Source organism: Saccopteryx leptura, chromosome 4, assembly GCF_036850995.1.
Source record: "Saccopteryx leptura isolate mSacLep1 chromosome 4, mSacLep1_pri_phased_curated, whole genome shotgun sequence".
NCBI classification, from domain to species: Eukaryota; Metazoa; Chordata; class Mammalia; order Chiroptera; family Emballonuridae; genus Saccopteryx; species Saccopteryx leptura.
In genome coordinates, this window is record NC_089506.1 from 131,861,690 (window position 1) to 131,882,894 (window position 21,205).

Here is a 21,205-nt window from a genome sequence, read left to right on the forward strand (position 1 = left end):
GTTCAGGACGCACCCTAGAAGTTATTTATTCTTTGTCTCTTTTTTTGAAAAAAATACTTAATGTGGCATGGTTTTACAGTAATCTACCTTTGTCCTTAACACAAAGGGGGAAAAACTTTTCCTATTATTGACGACCAAAGGAGCATATTCCCTGTATGGTTAAATAGACAAAGTGGGGGAAATCATTTCTGTGTCACACAGATACCACTACAGAATTTAGAATCAAATGAGATTACAATAAGAATAATAATATATTAGTGAATATTGAATGCATAATGAAATCGCCACACACTTAAATGTACTTAGGGCATGATAGGTAGACCAAACACTGCATTAGAACAGCTTCCACAAGGGTTACACTTCTTTTGTGGTACATAAAAATAGGCTCCATCAGTGCTTTCATCTATTATTTCCAATTTATGACTCTCCAATATAAAAACTATTCTGAAGATGTAAAAATAAACTTATTACTGTAACTAATAATTAAATGATAATAAATGACAAATAATTGTAAATAACCAACCAGTCCTTCAGCAATAAAGGATTCTCATAAATTTAAGTCAAATATTTTTGAACCAAAGCTTTTAAGCAGTGATGGATGGCAAATTTAAGTTCTAAATCAGTAAATCTCTGGTCTCAAGAGAACCCTCTGTAAACTGAAAAAGTTCAAGTAATTAGCTGAACTAGCTTTTTTTCTGTAAATCATAACAATGATTAACCTCCAATAGCCAGTAGGAATTTTCATGAAACATCTATAAGATGGGAGAGTCATCAAACAAGGTCATTGAACATTGGTCTCTTAGAGACTTATTACTGATGTTTGATTAGTCTGTGCTGGTGTGCATAGGAAAATAAACATGAGTGTAATGTCTCATTTATTGATGGAAGTATAGACCCCTTATGGTACCACTATACTTTTAATCAAACACATGCCAAGTCCCATTCTGATCTACAGTATACCACCCATACCACCTATTCCTTCCTGGCATAGACAGAGGGCAAAAGGAAAAAGTGAATACCCAAATTAGAAATCAACAAGTTCTCCCAATGTCCTACCTATGAAATAAATAACTCTGAAATTTGGAAAAAAAGGATAATTCTCTTACTGAGGCCTGGAAAGCATGGGGCAGCTGAGGCCTGGAGTTCATAAGAGGTTCATTACTATTTTTGTAATCTGTGATATGTGGCATCTGGGGCCAGAAAGGCAGATGTGTACCTACACAAGTATGAATGTGCACTTGTTGTGTTATGGTAAGGGTGCTGCACCTCCCAGTTCACCATGTAATGTTTATAGACAGAGGTCCCACAATCCTACTGGACCTGGAGAACTAAAATGCTCTTAGACCTTGGGTGTGTTATATGCTGCTGAGTTGGCTCTGACTCCTGGCAACACTATGAATGAATAATGCCCACAGCATCCTGTCCTCAGTTTCTGCAGAGTCATGCTTGTGGCTTTCTTTATGAAGCCAACCCAGCTCATATTTGGTCATCTTCTTATTCTGCTGCCTTCTATTTCCCTAGTATTATTGTCTTTTCCAAAGACATCTGTTTCATGATGTTCCCAAACTTTGACAGCTTCAGTTTTGTTGTTCTCATTTTTCATTTTGTCATTTTCAATTTTGTCATTTCTTAGTCCTTACATACTGGAAAATACTGCTTTCCCCCCACCCACTGCACTGTCAAGGCTGGAAAATAAAAGGCCCTCCTCAATCATCACTGGAAAAGGTAAAGTTCCTTTTCCTTCTTTGACGAGGGCTGCCCCTAGAAATGATTGCCAGGTCTTCCATCCCCTCCAAGTCAAACACTACACGAGAGCCTCCACAATCCCAGTACATGGGTGCTGAGGTCATCTAACCCAGGAACAGGCAAAGAAACCTGGAAGGGGATTCAGTCTCTAAGGGAAAAAGACCAAGCTGAAATCAAATGAGTCTCACTAATAAAAGAGAAAAAAGAAAACATTAAAGATTAAAGGGATGCAAATCCTCAAATTGATTTAATTAGAAACACAAAAATATTTTTTGAAACAAAGAAGATTTGAGGAAATTTACAAAATTCAATAAACTAAAAAAGAATATTCAGTCCTAAGAACAAAATAAGTAGTCTGGAACAGGAGTTAGCAAACTTTCTGTAAAGGTCAAGCTAGTAAACAATTTTTACTTGTGGACCATATGGTCTCTTGAAATTGGCCAACTTTGCCATTACAGCATGAAAATAGCCATAGACAACACATACATAAATGGGCTTGGCAGTGTTCCAATAAAATTTTATTTATAGAAATAAGCAGCAGGATAGATTTTTGCATGCAATCTGAAGTTTATAGGTCCTTGGTCTAGAAAGTCAAAAAAAATCTGTCACAACACAGGAGAAAAACAGAAAAGAAGTAGATCCAGCATATTTTAAATGCAGAATCAAAAACTCTAAAGAAATAAAAGGATCAGATGGAAAACACATAACTGAAGAAATAATACAATTGGCAGGAAGATGGCAGCAGAGTAGGCAGATGCACAAACTGCCACCTCCCACAACCAAACTGGATTACAAATTAATTTAAGAACAATCAACATGAAAAACCAACTTTGGACTAAAAGAACAGGACTCAAAAACTAAGGAGCACAGAAGAATCTACACTGATCCTGGTAGGGAGTGTGGTAGGGGCTCCCTCAATAACAGGAGTGAGGGGAGGCTAAGGCTGAGAGTCCAGAAGGGCTCTGATTACAAGGAGAGAGAACCTGAGAGGCAGGGGTCCTAAGTCTCAAAACTGGAGACCCAGCCTAGAGACCTAGTCTAGAAACCCAGGGTCTGGAGGAGATAGCCAGACAGCATTGATTGGTAAGAAGAGCGAGAGTTCTGTATGTGGGAAGTAGCTGGCAAAAGAAAGAGCAGCCTTAAAGGAACAGAGCAGAAAATATTGCTCATAGCCCCTTGCCTGGGGCTCCAGGGGTGAGGAAGGCTGAGAGAACTGACTGGTCTTGCATGAGGAAAGTGGGGAGAGACAAGGGGACATAACCTGAGCTGAGCTGACTCATTCTCCAGTGCAGAGGTGGCCATAGCTGTGGGAGAGGTCACTCCCTCTGCCCAGCACAAGCCTAGAGTAGAACCAGGTGACCTACCTAAAATAGCTTTCCAGATCCAATCAGCATGAAAGGGCTTCCAGAAAAGAGGAAGTAAGGGGAAGGGGCAGTGACTCAAATTTCAAGGGAGACCTGAGCTACACCTCCCCCTTCATACTGAGAACACACCTCACCCCTGGGGAGTAAATGAGCAGAACACACCTTCAGATTCTCAGAGGTCACCACCACTGCATTCCTGGATACAGTTTCAACTAGGGCCAAAACAAACAAACAAAACCCCCCCAAAACTAGATATACCCACTTCCCCCCTCCTAAACATAGAAGCTCCCTGCTGAGATCAGCAAACAGAAGCTCCCTGATGGGTTCAGCAAACAAAAAGTAGGGAAATGAAGATTAAAAGTGGCTCTACTAGTTAAGGAGAATTAAATCCAAGTAACCAGCAGAAGCAGAGGAATAAAGCCTGGAGGAGAAGCCAAATTAAAAAAACCAACCTCAGATCCACAACTCTAACAAGCCTGCAAACCACACACAGAAACAATGAGAAGACAGAGGAACATAAGCCATAAGAATCAACAAGAAATATCTCCAGAAAAAGAACTGAATGAAATGGAAGTAATCAAATTACCGGTTGCAGAATTTAAAATAATGATTTTTAGTATGCTTAAAGATCTCAAAGCTACAATGGATGGACTTAATGAGCACCTAAATAATGAAATTGCAAGCATCAAAAAGGACACTAAAATCATAAAAAAGAACCAGACAGAAATAATAAACACAATATCACAGAAATGAAGAATACACTAGAAGGTATTAAAAGCAGGCTGGATGAAGCTGAGGATGGAATCAGAGATTTAGAAGACAAGATAAGCGAAAGCACAGAAGCAGAACAGGAAAAAGAAAAGAGGATCAAAAAGTCTGAGGAAACTCTAAGAGAGCTCTGTGACAACATGAAGAGAAACAACTTCTGTATAATAGGGGTTCCTGAAAGAAAAGAGAAAAAACAAGGGATAGAGAAGCTGATTGAAGAAAACATAGCTGAAAAATTCCCTAAATTGATGCAGGAAAAAGACACATAGGTTCAGGAAGCACAGAGAACCCCATTAAAAAGAAACCCAAAGAGACCTATATCAAGAAACATCATAATCAAAATACCAAACCTAAGAGATAAAGAAAGAATACTAAAAGCTGTAAGAGAAAAGCAGTCAATCACCTACAAAGGAGCCCTCATAAGGATAACATCTGACTTTTACAAGGAAACACTTGAGGCCAGAAGTGAATGGCAAGAAATATTCAAAGTAATGCAGAACAAGAACCTAAAACCAAGTCTTCTTTATCAGCAGGCTATCATTTAAGAATGAAGGAAAAATAAAAAACTTCCCAGACAAAAACAAAAAACAAAAAACACAAAACTCAAGGAATTCATCACAACCAAACTAATGCTACAAGAAATGTAAAAGGTCCTGCTGTAAACAGAATGGGGGGAAAATCTAGTAAAACAGGAATGTAGATTTAAAGAATAAAATGGCAATAAACAACTACATATCAATAATAACCTTAAATGTAAATGAATTAAATGTTCAAATCAAAAGACATAGGGTAGCTGAATGGAGAAGAAAACAGGACCCGTACATATGCTGTCCACAAGAGACCCACCTCAAAACAAAAGATACACATAGATTGAAAGTAAAAGGATGGAAAAATATATTTCATGCAAGTGGAAATGAAAAAAAAGCTGGAGTAGCAATATTTATAACTGACAAAATAGACTTTAAAACAAAGGCTATATAGTAAGGGATAAAGAAGGTCACTACATAACGATAAAGGGAACAATCCAACAAGAAAAGATAACCATTATAAATACCTATGCACCTAATATAGGAGCACCTAAATATATAAAGCAGATTTTGATCGTCATAAAGGGCAGAATCAACAGAAATAGTAGGGAATTTCTATACCCCATTAACATCATTGGATAAATCCTCAAGAAAGGAAATTAACAAAGAAACAGCAGACTTAAAGGAAACACTAGATAAACTAGATTTAATATATATCTTCAGAACCTTTCACCTTAAAGCAGCAGAATATACATTCTTTTCAAGTGCCCATGGTACAATCTTTAGAATAGACCACATATTAGGACACAAAACAAGTCTCAATACATTAAAGAAGATTGAAATCATATCAAGCATCTTCTTGGATCACAATAGCATGAAACTAGAAATCAACAACAATAGAAAAACTAAAAAACACTCAAACACTTGGAAACTAAATAGTATGTTGTTAAATAATGAATGGATTAACAATAAGATCAAGGAAGAAATCAACAATTTCCTTGAAACAAATGAAAATAAGCATACAACTCAAAATCAGTGGCACACAGCAAAAGCAGTTCTGAGAGGGAAGTTCATAGCATTACAGGCATACCTTAAGAAGCTAGAAAAAGCTCAAATAAACAACTTAATCCTGCAACTAAAAGAACTAGAAAAAGAACAGCAAGTAAAGCCCATAGGAAGTAGAAGGAAAGAAATAATAAAGATCTGAGCAGAAATAAATGACATAGAGACTAAAAAAATAACACAGAGGATCAATGAAACCAAAAGCTGGTTCTTTGAAAAAGTAAACAAGATCAATGAACCCTTAACCAGGTTGACCAAAAAAAAGAGAAAAAACTTAAATAAATAAAATTAGAAATGAGGGTGGAAAAGTAACAACAGACACAGCAGAAATATAATGGATTGTAAGAAAATACTATGAAAAATGTATGCCAAAAAATTAGACAACCTAGGTGAAATGGACAAATTCCTTGAAACATATAATCTTTCAAAATTCAATCTGCAAGAATCAGAAAACCTAAACAGTCTGATTACAACATATGAGATTGAAACAGTTATCAAAAAACTCCCAACAAACAAAAAAGCCCTGGGCAAGATGGTTTCACAGGCGAATTGTACCAAATATTCAAACAAGAACTAACTCCTATACTTCTCAAGATATTTCAAAAAATTCAAGAGGAGGAAAGACTTCTAAGCTCCTTTTATGACGTGAGCATAATTCTCATTCTAAAACCAGGCAAAGACAACACAAAGAAAGAAAACTATAGGCCAATATCTCTGATGAATTTAGATGCTAAAATTCTCAACAAACTATTAGCAAATGGGATGCAGCAAAACATGAAAAAAATCATACATCATGATCAAGTGGGATTTATTCTGGGGAGGTAAGGATGGTTCAATATTCGCAAGCCAATCAATGTGATTCATTATATAGACAATAGGAAGGAGAAAAACTGCATGATAATATCAATAGATGCAGAAAAGCATTTGATAAAATCCAGCACCCATTTATGATAAAAAACTCTCAGCAAAGTGGGAATACAGGGAACATACCTCAACATGATAAAGGCCATCTATGACAAACCCACAGCCAACATCATTCTCAATGGGCAAAATTTAAAAGCAATCCCCTTAAGATCAAAAACAAGGCAGGGGTGACTCCTTTCACCACTCTTATTCAACATAGTTATGGAAGTCCTAGACACAGCAATCACACAAGAAGAAGAAATAAAAGGCATCCAAATTGGAAAAGAAGGAGTAAAATTATCATTATTTGCTGATGATATGATACTGTACACAGAAAACCCTAAAGTCAGAGTAAAAAAACTACTGGACCTGATAAATGAATTCAGCAAGGTGGCAGGATATAAAATTAATACTCAGAAATCAGAGGCATTTTTATATACAAACAATAATCTGTCTAAAAGAGAAATTAAGAAAACAATCCCCTTCACTATTGAAACAGCAACAACAAAAAGTACCTAGGAAGGAGATGACGTCAGAGTAATGGCAGGGTAAAAAGCGATACCGATAAATCTCCCCCAAAACTCAACAAGATCTTCAACCAGAAACAGAAAAACCTATACTTGGAGCCTCCAGATGCTTCGCAATACACCCGAAGGTATGGTCGACTGAAAAATTGGCTAAATATATAACCAAACCCCGAAGGAATTAGGGAGTAAGAAATGCTCCGCCTTCCTCACTAACCTAAACAGGGCGGCTTTCTCTGGTAACTGTGAATATAGAAACTGAGGCGGGCAAAGGGGGTGAATACATCCAGGCCGCGGCACAAACGGCCGAACCAGGCTGTGGCACGGAGATCCAAGCCGAGGAAAAACTGATCCTGTGGCAACCCGGGCAATACAAGCTAACACTCGTGCCAAACCCAAACAAAGAAAGACAAGTGGGGCAGCCATTTTACCTGATCTCCTGGTCGGTGCGCGCAGCTACTGGGCGAGAGATTTCTTCCTAAGCCCCAGGAGTGGGTGCCCGTGTTACCCCACAGAGAGGCAGAGTCAGGGGCCTTTCTGTGGGCCGAAAGCAGAATCTCTGGGCAGCCCCAGCGCCCTGGGAAAGCCGCGCACGGGAGGGAGCGAGAACTAGTTCCAACGGTGGAACTTTTCCGTGCTGGTGGGGGTTTCACTCAGAGGGAAACGCGGCCGGCCTCATATCCTGGTTTGCGCGCGCAGATAGGGAGTGAGAGATTCCTCCGAGTGCCTCGGCAGTGCGCGCCCGTGTTATCGCACAGAGGGGCAGAGTCAGGGGCCTTTGTGTGGGCCAAAGCAGAATCTCGGGCCGCCCCAGTGCCTTGCAAAAGCTGCGCACGGGGAGGGAGTGAAAGCCAATTCCAAAGCTGCAACTTTTCCATGCGGTTGGGGGATTCACTCAGAGCGTGAGACTGCTGGCCGGATATCCTGGTCTGCGCACACAGATACTGAGTGAGAGTTTCCTCCAAGCGCCCCGGAAGTGGGCGCCCGCCTGTGTTACCGGACAGAGTGGCAGAACCAGAGGTCTTTGAGTGGGCGGAAAGCCCGCCTGATTATGCTAGCAGCTCTGACTGACTGAGCCTTAACCAGAGCCCTGTGCTGAGTGGAAATAGAGTGGGGAGTTGCCAGCTCTTTGAGCCTCTTACTATCCAGGCAGAGGCAGCAGCAACCCCATAGCTGGATTATCAGGCTACTAATTGAGGAAGGAAAGACTAGGAGAAAGGCTCCAGGAACACGGACTCTCTCACTGTCGGAGCCTATAAATGCTAATGAACCTTGACTGCCAACGAGACTAAAGCACAATACATGACATTGCCATAGAGACTTATCAACTGCAAACCTCTACCTGAGCGTGCCAAAGGGGCAGAACCCAGGGTACAGAGTCACCGACCAGGAAGAGGGAGAGAAAAGAAAAAGCAAGAAGATAACCTCTCAAAATCAAGAATAATCTGCAGACTTTATAACCTATCCCATTTTATTATATTTGTTTGTCTGTTTCTCTTATCTTCATTCTTGACACTTTTTTTCCTCCTCCAATTTGGTCGTTTAACTCTCTGCCAGTCTTACTCTCTCCTCTCCTTGAACTACACTACCCATAAGTGTTACATCTCCCATTATCTTTTCTCTCCTCTTCCTTTCTTTCTATGAGGGTTTCACTCCAAAACCCTTCTCTCTCTCTCTCTCTCTCTCTCTCTCTTTCTCTCTCCTTTCTTTTTTCTTCTTTTAGTGGTGCCCTCTTTTTTTTCTCTCTCTCTTTCTTTTCTCCCTCTATATTAGTTTCTTCCTTTCTCCTTTACATCTCGTCTCATTCAAACCTCAATTACAAACAAATTATCTTATCTGGCACTCAAACTTATGTTTGTGGCATTTTGGGGGTTTTTTTCTGCACCTTTTTAACTCACTAGCAGTTCTCCCATCCCTGGCTCTCCATTTTATCTAGTTCTTGTTCCACTAAAGACAATAGTAATTTTTTCATTTGTCCCCTCATTTTTCTGTTTCCTCTTATTCCTCTCATCATAACTCTTAGACAAGCAACACCTAAAAGCAAATCATTTTATTCTTGACCCAAATTTTTTCCTTATTTGCTATTTGTGGGTCTATACCCACTTTTTTTTTTCTTTTACTTTTTTTTTCTTTTTTTTGCCCCTTTATTACTTTTCCTCAATTCAGGCCCTCCATCACAGGCATTGTTTGTTATAATTCACAGTTCACCACAAGATTTTCTCAAGAAAGAGGGGAGAGGAGAGGAGAGGAAAAAAGGAGGGGGGAATAATTTCCTTTTTTTTAAATTTTTATTTTATTTTATTTTTTTTATTTCATTATTAATTTTTTTAAAAAAAACAAATCTTTTCGATTTTTTATTTTTTTAACTTTTTATTCTTTATTAAATCTCATTAATACTATCAACAAAACCACCCTCATATGCCATTAAGGAAGAGAAAATCGAATATCATGGATACAAAAGAAAGAGAGGTAACACAGCTAGATGAGGAAAAACCTATGGATAAAAAATTTAATATATTGGAAACCTTGGAGCTAAATGACAGAGAATTCAAGATAGAAATCCTAAAAATCCTCCGAGATATACAAGAAAACACAGAAAGGCAATTTAGGGAGCTCAGAAAACAACTCAATGAACACAAAGAATATATGTCCAAGGAAATTGAAACTATAAAAACAAATCAAACAGAGATGAAAAATTCAATTCACGAGCTGAAAAACGAAGTAACAAGCTTAGCTAATAGAACAGGTCAGATAGAAGTACCAAGCTTAGCTAATAGAACAGGTCAGAAGAGAGGATTAGTGAAATAGAAGACAAGCAACTTGAGGCACAACAGAGAGAAGAAGAAAGAGACTCAAAAATTTAAAAAAAATGAGGTAGCCCTACAAGAATTATCTGACTCCATCAAAAAGAATAACATAAGAATAATAGGTATATCAGAGGGAAAAGAGAGAGAAAATGGAATGGAGAACATACTCAAACAAATAATAGATGAGAACTTCCCAAGCCTGTGGAAAGAACTAAAGCCTCAAGTTCAAGAAGCAAACAGAACTCCAAGTTTTCTTAACCCCAACAAACCTACTCTAAGGCATATCATAATGAAATTGACACAAACCAACAGCAAAGAAAAAATTCTCAAGGCAGCCAGGGAAAAGAAGAATACAACATATAAAGGAAGGCCCATTAGATTATCATCAGATTTCTCAGCAGAAACTCTACAAGCTAGAAGAGAGTGGACCCCAATATTTAAAGTCCTGAAAGAGAAGAACTTTCAGCCACGAATACTATACCCATCAAAGCTATCCTTCAAATATGAAGGAGAAATAAAAACATTCACAGATACAGAAAAGATGAGGGGATTTATCATCAGAAAACCCCCACTCCAGGAATTACTAAAGGGGGTTCTCCAATCAGATACAAAGAACAAAAAAAAAACAACAACAACAAAGCCATAAGTAAAAGCTCCAAGAAGAACACAATAAAACCAAATTTAAACTGTGACAACAACAAAAAGAAAGAGGGGGAGAAGATGGAGATTAACAGTAGCAAAGGACGATGGAGTGCAAAAGTACTCACAAAATAGTTCGCTACAATGAACAGGGTAGGGACCCTTTTCATTACTCAAAGGTAACCACCATTGAAAAAACCACCACAGAAGCACATGAGATAAAAAAGATAGCAACAGAGGAAAGATGTATGGAATACAACCAAATAAAAACAAAAGATAGAAAAACGGAAGAGAAGGATCAAACAAGACACAAAACTAACAGAAAGCAAGATATAAAATGGCAATAGGGAACTCACAAATGTCAATAATTACACTAAATGTAAACGGATTAAACTCACCAATAAAAATGCACAGAGTAGCAGAATGGATTAAAAAAGAAAATCCAACTGTATGCTGCCTACAGGAAACTCATCTAAGTAACAAGAATAAAAACAAATTCAAAGTGAAAGGCTGGAAAACAATGCTCTAAGCAAATAACATCCAAAAAAAAGCAGGTGTAGCAATACTCATATCTGACAATGCTGACTACAAGAAAGCAAAAGTACTCAGAGACAAAAATGGCCATTTCATAATGGCTAATGGGACACTGAATCAAGAAGACATAACAGTTCTTAATATATATGCACCAAACCAAGGAGCACCAAAATATATAAGACAGCTACTTATTGATCTTAAAACAAAAACTGACAAAAATACAATCATACTTGGAGACCTCAATACACCGCTGACGGCTCTAGATCGGTCATCCAAACAGAGAATCAACAAAGACATAGTGGCCTTAAACAAAACACTAGAGAACCTGGATATGATAGACATCTACAGGACATTTCATCCCAAAGTGACTGAGTATACATTTTTCTCCAGTGTACATGGATCATTCTCAAGAATTGACCATATGTTGGGCCACAAAAACAACATCATAAAATTCAGAAAAATCGAAGTTGTACCAAGCATATTTTCTGATCATAAACTTTGAAACTAGAATTCAACTGCAAAAAAGAGGGAAAAAGTCCTACAAAAATGTGGAAACTATACAACATACTTTTAAAAAATAAATGGGTCAAAGAAGAAATAAGTGCAGAGATCAAAAGATATATACAGACTAATGAAAATGACAATACGACATATCAGAATCTATGGGATGCAGCAAAAGCAGTGATAAGAGGGAAGTTCATATCACTTCAGGCATATATGAACAAACAAGAGAGAGCCCAATTGAACCACTTAACTTCCCACCTTAAGGAACTAGAAAAAGAAGAACAAAGACAACCCAAAACCAGCCGAAGAAAGGAGATAATAAAAATCAGAGAGGAAATAAATGAATTAGAGAACAGAAAAACTATAGAAAAAATTAATAGAACAAGGAGCTGGTTCTTTGAAAAGATCAACAAAATTGACAAACCCTTGGCAAGACTTACCAAGGAAAAGAGAGAAAGAACTCATGTAAACAAAATCCAAAATGAAAGAGGAGAAATCACCACGGACACCGTAGATATACAAAGAATTATTGTAGAATACTATGAAAAACTTTATGCCACTAAATTCAACAACCTAGAAGAAATGGATAAATTCCTAGAACAATACAGCCTTCCTAGACTGAGTCAAGAAGAAGCAGAAAGCCTAAACAGACCTATCAGTATAGAAGAAATAGAAAAAACCATTAAAAACCTCCCCAAAAATAAAAGTCCAGGCCCTGACGGCTATACCAGCGAATTTTATCAAACATTCAAAGAAGACTTGGTTCCTATTCTACTCACAGTCTTCCAAAAAATTGAAGAAGAAGCAATACTTCCAAACACATTTTATGAGGCCAACATAACCCTCATACCAAAACCAGGCAAGGATGGCACAAAAAAAGAAAACTACAGACCAATATCTCTAATGAATACAGATGCTAAAATACTAAACAAAATACTAGCAAATCGAATACAACAACATACTAAAAAAATAATACATCATGATCAAGTGGGATTCATCCCAGAATCTCAAGGATGGTTCAACATACGTAAAACGGTTAACGTAATACACCATATCAACAAAACAAAAAACAAAAACCACATGATCTTATCAATAGACGCAGAAAAGGCTTTTGATAAAATACAACTCAATTTTATGTTTAAGACTCTCAACAAAATGGGTATAGAAGGAAAATATCTCAACATGATAAAGGCCATATATGATAAACCATCAGCTAACATCATATTAAATGGCACTAAACTGAAGGCTTTTCCCCTTAAATCAGGAACAAGACAGGGATGTCCACTCTCTCCACTCTTATTTAATGTGGTACTAGAGGTTCTAGCCAGAGCAATCAGACAAGACAAAGAAATAAAAAGCATCCATATTGGAAAAGAAGAAGTAAAGGTATCACTTTTTGCAGATGATATGATCCTATACATCGAAAACCCCAAAGAATCCACAAAAAGACTACTAGAAACAATAAGTCAATACAGTAAGGTCGCAGGATACAAAATTAACATACAGAAGTCAATAGCCTTTTTATATGCCAACAATGAAACAATTGAGAACGAACTCAAAAGAATAATCCCCTTCACGATTGCAACAAAAAAAATAAAATACTTAGGAATAAACATAACAAAGAATGTAAAGGACCTATATAATGAAAACTGCAAAGCAATGTTAAGGGAAATCGAAAAAGATACAATGAGTTGGAAGAATATTCCTTGTTCTTGGCTAGGAAGAATAAATATAATCAAGATGGCTATATTACCCAAAGCAATATACAAATTTAATGCAATTCCCATCAAAATTCCAATGACATTCTTTAAAGAAATAGAGCAAAAAATCATCAGATTTATATGGAACTATAAAAAACCCCGAATAGCCAAAGCAATCCTAAAGAAAAAGAATGAAGCTGGGGGCATTACAATACCTGACTTCAAACTATATTATAGGGGCATGACAATCAAAACAGCATGGTATTGGCAGAAAAATAGACACTCAGACCAATGGAACAGAATAGAAAGTCCAGAAATAAAACCACATATATATGGTCAAATAATTTTTGATAAAGGGGCCAACAACACACAATGGAGAAAAGAAAGCCTCTTCAATAAATGGTGCTGGGAAAACTGGAAAGCCAGATGCAAAAGAATGAAACTGGACTACAGTTTGTCCCCCTGTACAAAAATTAACTCAAAATGGATCAAAGATCTAAACATAAGACCTGAAACAATTAAGTACATAGAAGAAGACATAGGTACTCAACTCATGGACCTGGGTTTAAAGAACATTTTATGAATTTGACTCCACAGGCAAGAGAAGTGAAGGCAAAAATTAATGAATGGGACTACATCAGACTAAGAAGTTTTTGCTCAGCAAGAGAAACTGATAACAAAATAAACAGAAAGCCAACTAAATGGGAAATGATATTTTCAAACAACAGCTCAGATAAGGGCCTAATATCCAAAATATACAAAGAACTCATAAAACTCAACAACAAACAAACAACCAATCCAGTAAAAAAATGGGAAGAGGATATGAACAGACACTTCTCCCAGGAAGAAATACAAATGGCCAACAGATATATGAAAAGATGCTCATCTTCTTTAGCTATTAGAGAAATGCAAATCAAAACGGCAATGAGATACCACCTCACACCTGTTCAATTAGCCATTATTAGCAAGACAGGTAATAGCAAATGTTGGAGAGGCTGTGGAGAAAAAGGAACCCTCATACACTGTTCGTGGGAATGTAAAGTAGTACAACCATTATGGAAGAAAGTATGGTGGTTCCTCAAAAAACTGAAAATGGAACTACCTTATGACCCAGCAATCCCTCTACTGGGTATATACCCCAAAAACTCAGAAACATTGATACGTAAAGACACATGCAGCTCCATGTTTATTGCAGCATTGTTCACAGTGGCCAGGACATGGAAACAACCAAAAATCCCATCAATAGATGACTGGATAAAGAAGATGTGGCACATATACACTATGGAATACTACTCAGCCATAAGAAATAATGACATTGGAACATTTACAGCCAAATGGTGGGATCCTGATAACATGATACGAAGCGAAATAAGTAAATCAGAAAAAACCAGGAACTGCATTATTCCATACGTAGGTGGGACATAAAAGTGAAACTAAGAGACATTGATAAGAGTGTGGTGGTTACGGGGGGGAGGGGGGAATGGGAGAGGGAAAGGGGGAGGGGGAGGGGCACAAAGAAAACAAGATAGAAGATGACAGAGGACAATCTGACTTTGGGTGATGTGTATGCAACATAATTGAACGACAAGATAACCTGGACTTGTTATCTTTGAATGTATGTATGCTGATTTATTGATGTCACCCCATTAAAAAAATAAAATTATTAAAAAAAAAAAAAAGTACCTAGGAGTAAATTTTAGAAAGGAAGTTAAAGACTTGTACTCGGAAAATTATAAAGCATTGATAAAAGAAATCAAAGAAGATACAAACAAGTGGAAGCATATACTGTGTTCATGGTTAGGAAGAATAAACATCATTAAAATGTCCATATTACCCAAAGCAATTTATAAATTCAATGCAATTCCTATTAAAATACCAATGTTATACTTCAAAGATATAGAACACATATTCCAAAAATTCATATGGAACCAAAAAAGAACACGAATAGCCTCAGCAATCTTGAAAAAGAAGAATAAAGTTGGTGGTTTCTCGCTTCCTGATATCAAGTTATACTACAAGGCCATTGTACTCAAAACAGCTTGGTACTGCCATAAGAACAGGCATATAGATCAATGGGACAGAACAGAGACACAGAAATAAACCCTCACCTTTATGGACAATTGATATTTGACAAAGGAGGTAAGAGCATACAATGGAGTAAAGACAGCCTCTTTAACAAGTGGTGTTGGGAAAATTGGACAGCTACATGCAAAAAAATGAAACTAGGCCACCAACTTACACCATTCACAAAAATAAACTCAAAATCGACAAGACTTAAATGTAAGCCTTGAAACCATACGCATCCTAGAAGAAAACATAGGCAGTAAGCTCTCTGACATCTCTCGCAGCAATATATTTGCTGGTTTATCTCCACAAGCAAGTGAAATAAAACACAGGATGAACAAATGGGATTATATGAAACTAAAAAGCTTTTGCACAAAGACAATATGAACAGAATAAACAGACAAACCACACAATGGGAGAACATATTTGACAATACGTCTGATAAGGGGTTAATAACCACAATTTATAAAGAACTTCTAAAACTCAACACCAAGAAGATAAATAATCCAATAAAAAAATGGGCAAAGAAATGAATAGACACTTCTCCAAAGAGGACATACAGATGGCCAATAGGCAGACGAATAAATGTTCAACGTAACTAATCATTAGAGAAATGGTAATTAAAATCACAATGAGATAGTCCCTCACACCTGTCAGAATTGTGCTCATTAAGAAAACAACACAGAATAAGTGCTGGCGAGGATGTATAGAAAAGGGAACCCTCCTCACTGCTGGTAGGAATGCAGACTGGGGCAGCCATTGTGGAAAACAGTATGGAGATGCCTCAAAAAATTAAAAATGAAACTGCCTTTTGACCCAGCTGTTCCACTTTTAGGAATACTTCCCAAGAACACATCAATGATTCAAAAGAAGAAATGCACCCCCATGTTTATGGCAGCATTGTTTACAATAGCCAAGATCTGGAAACAGCCGAAGTTAGTAGATGAGTGGATTAAAAAGCAGTGGTACTTATTATATACAATGAAATACTATGGTTCCATGAAAAAGAAGAAAATATTACCTTTTGCGACGACAGGGATGGACCTGGAAACTATTATGTTGAGTGAAATAAACCTGGCAGAGAAAGAAATATATCATATGACCTCACTCATTTGAGAAATCCAAGGAACAATGTGAACTGAGGAATGAAATTGAGACAGAGGAGAGAACAAAGAGACTAGAGGGAAAGCGGACAGAGGGAAAGGGGATGACAGGATTGGATAACCCCAGAGGGAAGCAGGGAGGGTGCTACGGGGATGGGGGCAGAGGGGACATTGAGGGGAACACGTGGAAGGTGGGGGATGAACTCTGAGGGACACTAGAATCTATGTAAACACAATAAATTAAAATTAATAAATAATAATGATAATACAAGAAAACTTCCCTTAGAAATACTTAAACCTTCAAGATTAATCAGGCATACCTCTCTAAAATATGTGAATAACCAGAATAAAGACAAAAATGTATAAATTTTAATTAGTTAAGAAAATGTTACCCAGAAAAAAGAGAAAATTTTCTTTGGGCTTTTTACTATTGTCAATACTAAAAGGTACAAAATGGGAAAAAAGATTTTTAATAAGGTGCTGGTACAAGATAAATATATAAAAACTAATAGTCAACAGACTGATGGTTGTCAGAGGGGATGGAGGTTGGGGCCTGGGGGGAAAAAGGTGAAGGGATTGAGAAGTATAGATTGGTAGCTACAGAACAGTCATGAAGAAGTAAAGTACAACACAGTCAATTATATTGTAAAACTTTTTGGTGCCAGGCAGGCATTGGAAATATCAGGGGAGTATTTTGTAAGTATATGATTGTATGGCTACTATGCTTGTACACCTTACACAAACACAAAATAATACTGAATGTAAACTTTAATTGAAATAAAATTTTTAATTTTTAAATAAATAAAAATTACCCAAGTTCATAAATAAATATTAGGAAGTGGGAATCACTGGGAGCCATATTAGAAGCTGCCTGCCACTCTAGTGGTATGAAATGAAAATGCAACTATAATGGACAAAGTCTTAGACTCACTGAAATCTAAATTGGAGGAACTCAGCAAATATTTGTGGAATGATTACAGTGAATGACAACAAAACAAAAAAAAACTAATAGTCTTCTGCTAACACTAGAAAACCAGTTTCATACATGATAACAACAATAGCCATAAAACCCAGAAATAAACTGATAATTATTAAGAAAATTATATATTTTTTAAAATTAATATTTAAACTTTAATTAATATATAGAATTCTAATCTAAATGCCAACAGTTTTTGGAGTAAATGAAAGCAATTATTTTAAGGTTCATATGGAAGACTACACTAGAATTGCTAAGGAAATCTTGCAAAATTAAAAACAGTGAGGGGAGATTTTTACCACCAGACAGAATTATAAAGCTATTGTACTTAAAACAATATGTCACTAGAATAGGAATACACAAATGCATCAGCAGAGTATGATAGAAAATCCAGAAATAAATCCAAAAACATACTACATGTTTCATCATAATATATGTGAAATATGGAAATGAAAAGTCCTGTTTTATAAATGACACTGGCTACAACAATTATCTATTTGAAAGGAAAAAATTATGAGATACAAGAAATTGTTCAAGTGTATTAGAAATATTTTTTAATTATAAGAAATTTAAGAGACTAGTTTATAACCTTAGCATCAGAGATAATTTCTTAAGCAAGTCAAGAAATACAAAACCAGAAAGGAAACAACAGTCATTTAATTTTAATAATTTTCTAACAAAGACATAATAATGTCTAATGACAGATGGTAACTGAGGACAAATCTTGCCACATAGATGAAAGATGATGTTAATAGCCCTACTAAATCTCTTTCAAAACTGGTAAGAAAAAGGTAAGTATTTCAATAATATGTGTACATACACGTGCATGCACACACACACGTGTGTGTGTTTGTGTGTGTGTGTGTGTGTGTGTGTGTGTGTATGAGATGAATAGGAAATTCACAGAAGAGGAAATGCCAAGTGGTTAATAAATACATGGTAAGATACTTGACCTTACATTAATTTTAGGAAAGTACAAATCAAGACCAGACATCACTTTTCTCTGCCCATATTAGCAAGAATTTACAAAGTTGATAACTTTGAGAGCTGGCAACAGTGAGGGAAATAGGCATTCACACAGTGTTGGTGGGAATAGGAATTTCCCCAATCTTTTTAGAAAGTAATATGCCCTTAATATAGAACTGCCACTTTGGGGAATTCATAGTCACATACTAAGAGCATTATATATAAATATATGAGTAAAAGGGCTTATTTGATATCTTGTTTATAACACTAAAAACTGAAAACAACTTCAATGCTCATCATGATGACACTGGCAAATGAATTATGGCAAATCTATACTATGGATTTAGAATACTGTGTCATTAATAATGAGTTGGATCCATACGTATTAAAATAGAGAGACTTGCAGGGCATAAAGATGTAACCATTTTTGCCATTCTTCAAAAACCTCCATACAGCATACGTATGTGCATGCTTGCGTGTGTGTGCGTGTGTATGATATGATCATGAATAAAAGTTTGAAAACATTACACATATATGCCCAATGTGAACACTGGTTACTTTAGGTGGGAGGGAGGGGAAACAGAATGTTGACTTTACTTTGTACACATTTATAATGTTTGTTTGGTTACAAGAAGTATGAATGACTTTTATAGCTTGAAAAGAATTAATAAAAAGAAGTTAATAGAAATCAGGAGCTTCTAGTTTTCCATGGCATAACAAAAGTTTACTAAAATCATGGAGTTCAACCAGGATAGCAAATAACCCCCCCCATATATATAACTCACTTTTATAGCCAAGGCTCAAGACATAATTTGGCAGGGGCCAGAGCAGAATGAAAATGAGGGTTCCAAGCCAGAGGCAGATACATTAATCTCCCCTTCCCAGGGACCTACCACCACAAACCACAATGGAATGGCAAGCTCAAGGAATTGCAATTTCTATGCTAGGCCACGCTCTGCACCTGGGTCAGCAGTGGAAGAAAAGCCACCACTGAGTCACCCGGTGAATACACTGTGACATTGACAGCCTAGGACAGAACAGTTTCTCCTCTGCCTTAACCTCAATCCTTCCTGCACCTGTTTCCAGACCCTTAGTGGGTCCAGAGGACTAGAGGGAGGACAGCCCTCTACCTGACCATGTAGCTAGAAAGAGGTAGGGGTCACAGGCCAGGCTCTAGGTCATGTAGCTGAAACTCATCCAGTCAAGGTGAGAAGGGGGCTGGAATAAAAGAGGGGGAAGGCAGGACCGAGCATGAGTCAAGGATTCAAGACCCCGATACACATCCACTATGCCATCTAACTCAACTTACAAAACATAAATCCAAAGATTAAATTATTAAGACTGTCAAGACTGTGACTAAAGAGCATTCAGAGAACTGAGAACTGGGCCCCATGCAACTACACTGGTGGCATGCCCATGACACTAGCCAGCCCTGCCGGTAGCACAACTAGGACACAGAGCATTCTAGAAACTTCATTTAATGGACAGGGAGGGAAATGAACATCTGAAAGCAGCAGAAACCCTGCCAGAGAAGAGAGTCAGGTGGCAGAGCCCAGTAGCAGAGCAGGTGAAAATCACCTCCAGAAAGAGGCTGATCCTGGTGGCAGGGGAATGAATGGGAAAGCTGGAAAGTTCATGGGACCAAAGGTGGCAGTCTTGGGAGGACCCACTTCTGTAGGGACAGAGGTGATGAGGGTTACTTACTCTGGATGCTTGATGGTAAAGGGGGAAAAAATGAAGCAAACAAAAGAAATCATTCAAGGTTGAAGAACTGATAATGATAAGAAAGTGAATTCTAATCATCATTCTTTTCATACAAGTTACAATTAAAGTTCCAATCATTATTCAATTGTATTTCAAAAGTAGAAAATTGAAAGAAAAGAAAAACAAAACAAAGACCAGAAGACGAGCTCCTTTCTGAGAAAAGTAGAAGAAAATGTGTGTCACTACACACCTGGCTGGGGGTTTGGTGTAACAATAAAATGACTAGAGAAAAGAGGCAGTTAAAAATCTATTAGAAAAAAAAATCTATTAGAGAAGGGAATCTTAAAAGACAGTATCAATCTATCATTCTTCAGAGCAATTATTTCCATTTTTTAATGACCAAATTCTAAATTGGAAAGCATTAATTCAAATAGTTCTAAGATCTTTTCTTCTTTGTACTTTTAAGACCATTTTTCACTGCAGTTGTTTTCTGAGCAAGATTCATATCTAGTTTTAAAATGAAGTGATCTGCAATGTCCAAGGTATCTCTCAATTCCCCAAAATGTTAACACTTCAAGTTCTTTTGGCAAGCAGGACATCAGCCTCATTTTCCAGGAGCGCTACTGCAGCACAGCCTCCCTGGAAAGGCGCCATGCCCCTGCCCAGCTCAGAGCTGCCCTTCCCACGCTGCTGTGTGAATGCTCTGCAGTGCCCTCCTGTGCACACATAGATGGTGGCCCATCTAGAGGAAGCCCTATAACCGGGGCAGTAAGTCAGAGCAGACCTGAAATTGCTACATGGCATGTCTAGGCTTATAAGCAAGGATGAAAACCTTAACCTCTCAATTAAATACCTGTTGTGAAATGAATGTTTGTGACCTCCCAAAATTCATACTTTGAAATCTAATCATCATGTGGGTATTTAGAAGAAGGGTCTTTGGGAGGTAATTAAACTATGAAGGTAGAGCCCCCATGATGCTACTGGTGCCTCTGTAAGGGGATACAAGCCCAGCGCTCTCTTCTCTAGGTCATGCAAGGACACAGTGAGAAAATGGCCAGCTATAACTAGGAACTGAGGTCTCACCAGACACTGAATCTGCCAGTCCCTTGACTTGGACTTCCCAGAACTCTAAGAAATAAATTTCTGCTGTTTAAGCCATCCCCACAAAAAAAAAAGTTTTTTGAGGAGTTCCAGCTTATCCGGGTTGATAAAAAACAAGATTCTTTTGGCACTGTGATCCACATGGATAATGAATGAATCTAAAAGGTACATTATAAAATTTTTCAAAATAAAATAAAATAAAAATTTTCAAAT

The 21,205-nt window shown here is 37.3% G+C and overlaps 1 protein-coding gene across 7 annotated transcripts in view; it reads right to left on the bottom strand.

Moving 5' to 3' along the window:
• PDE8B (phosphodiesterase 8B) overlaps window positions 1-21,205 on the bottom strand; it is a 297,791-nt gene that overhangs the window by 225,765 nt on the left and 50,821 nt on the right. The window lies entirely within an intron of this gene.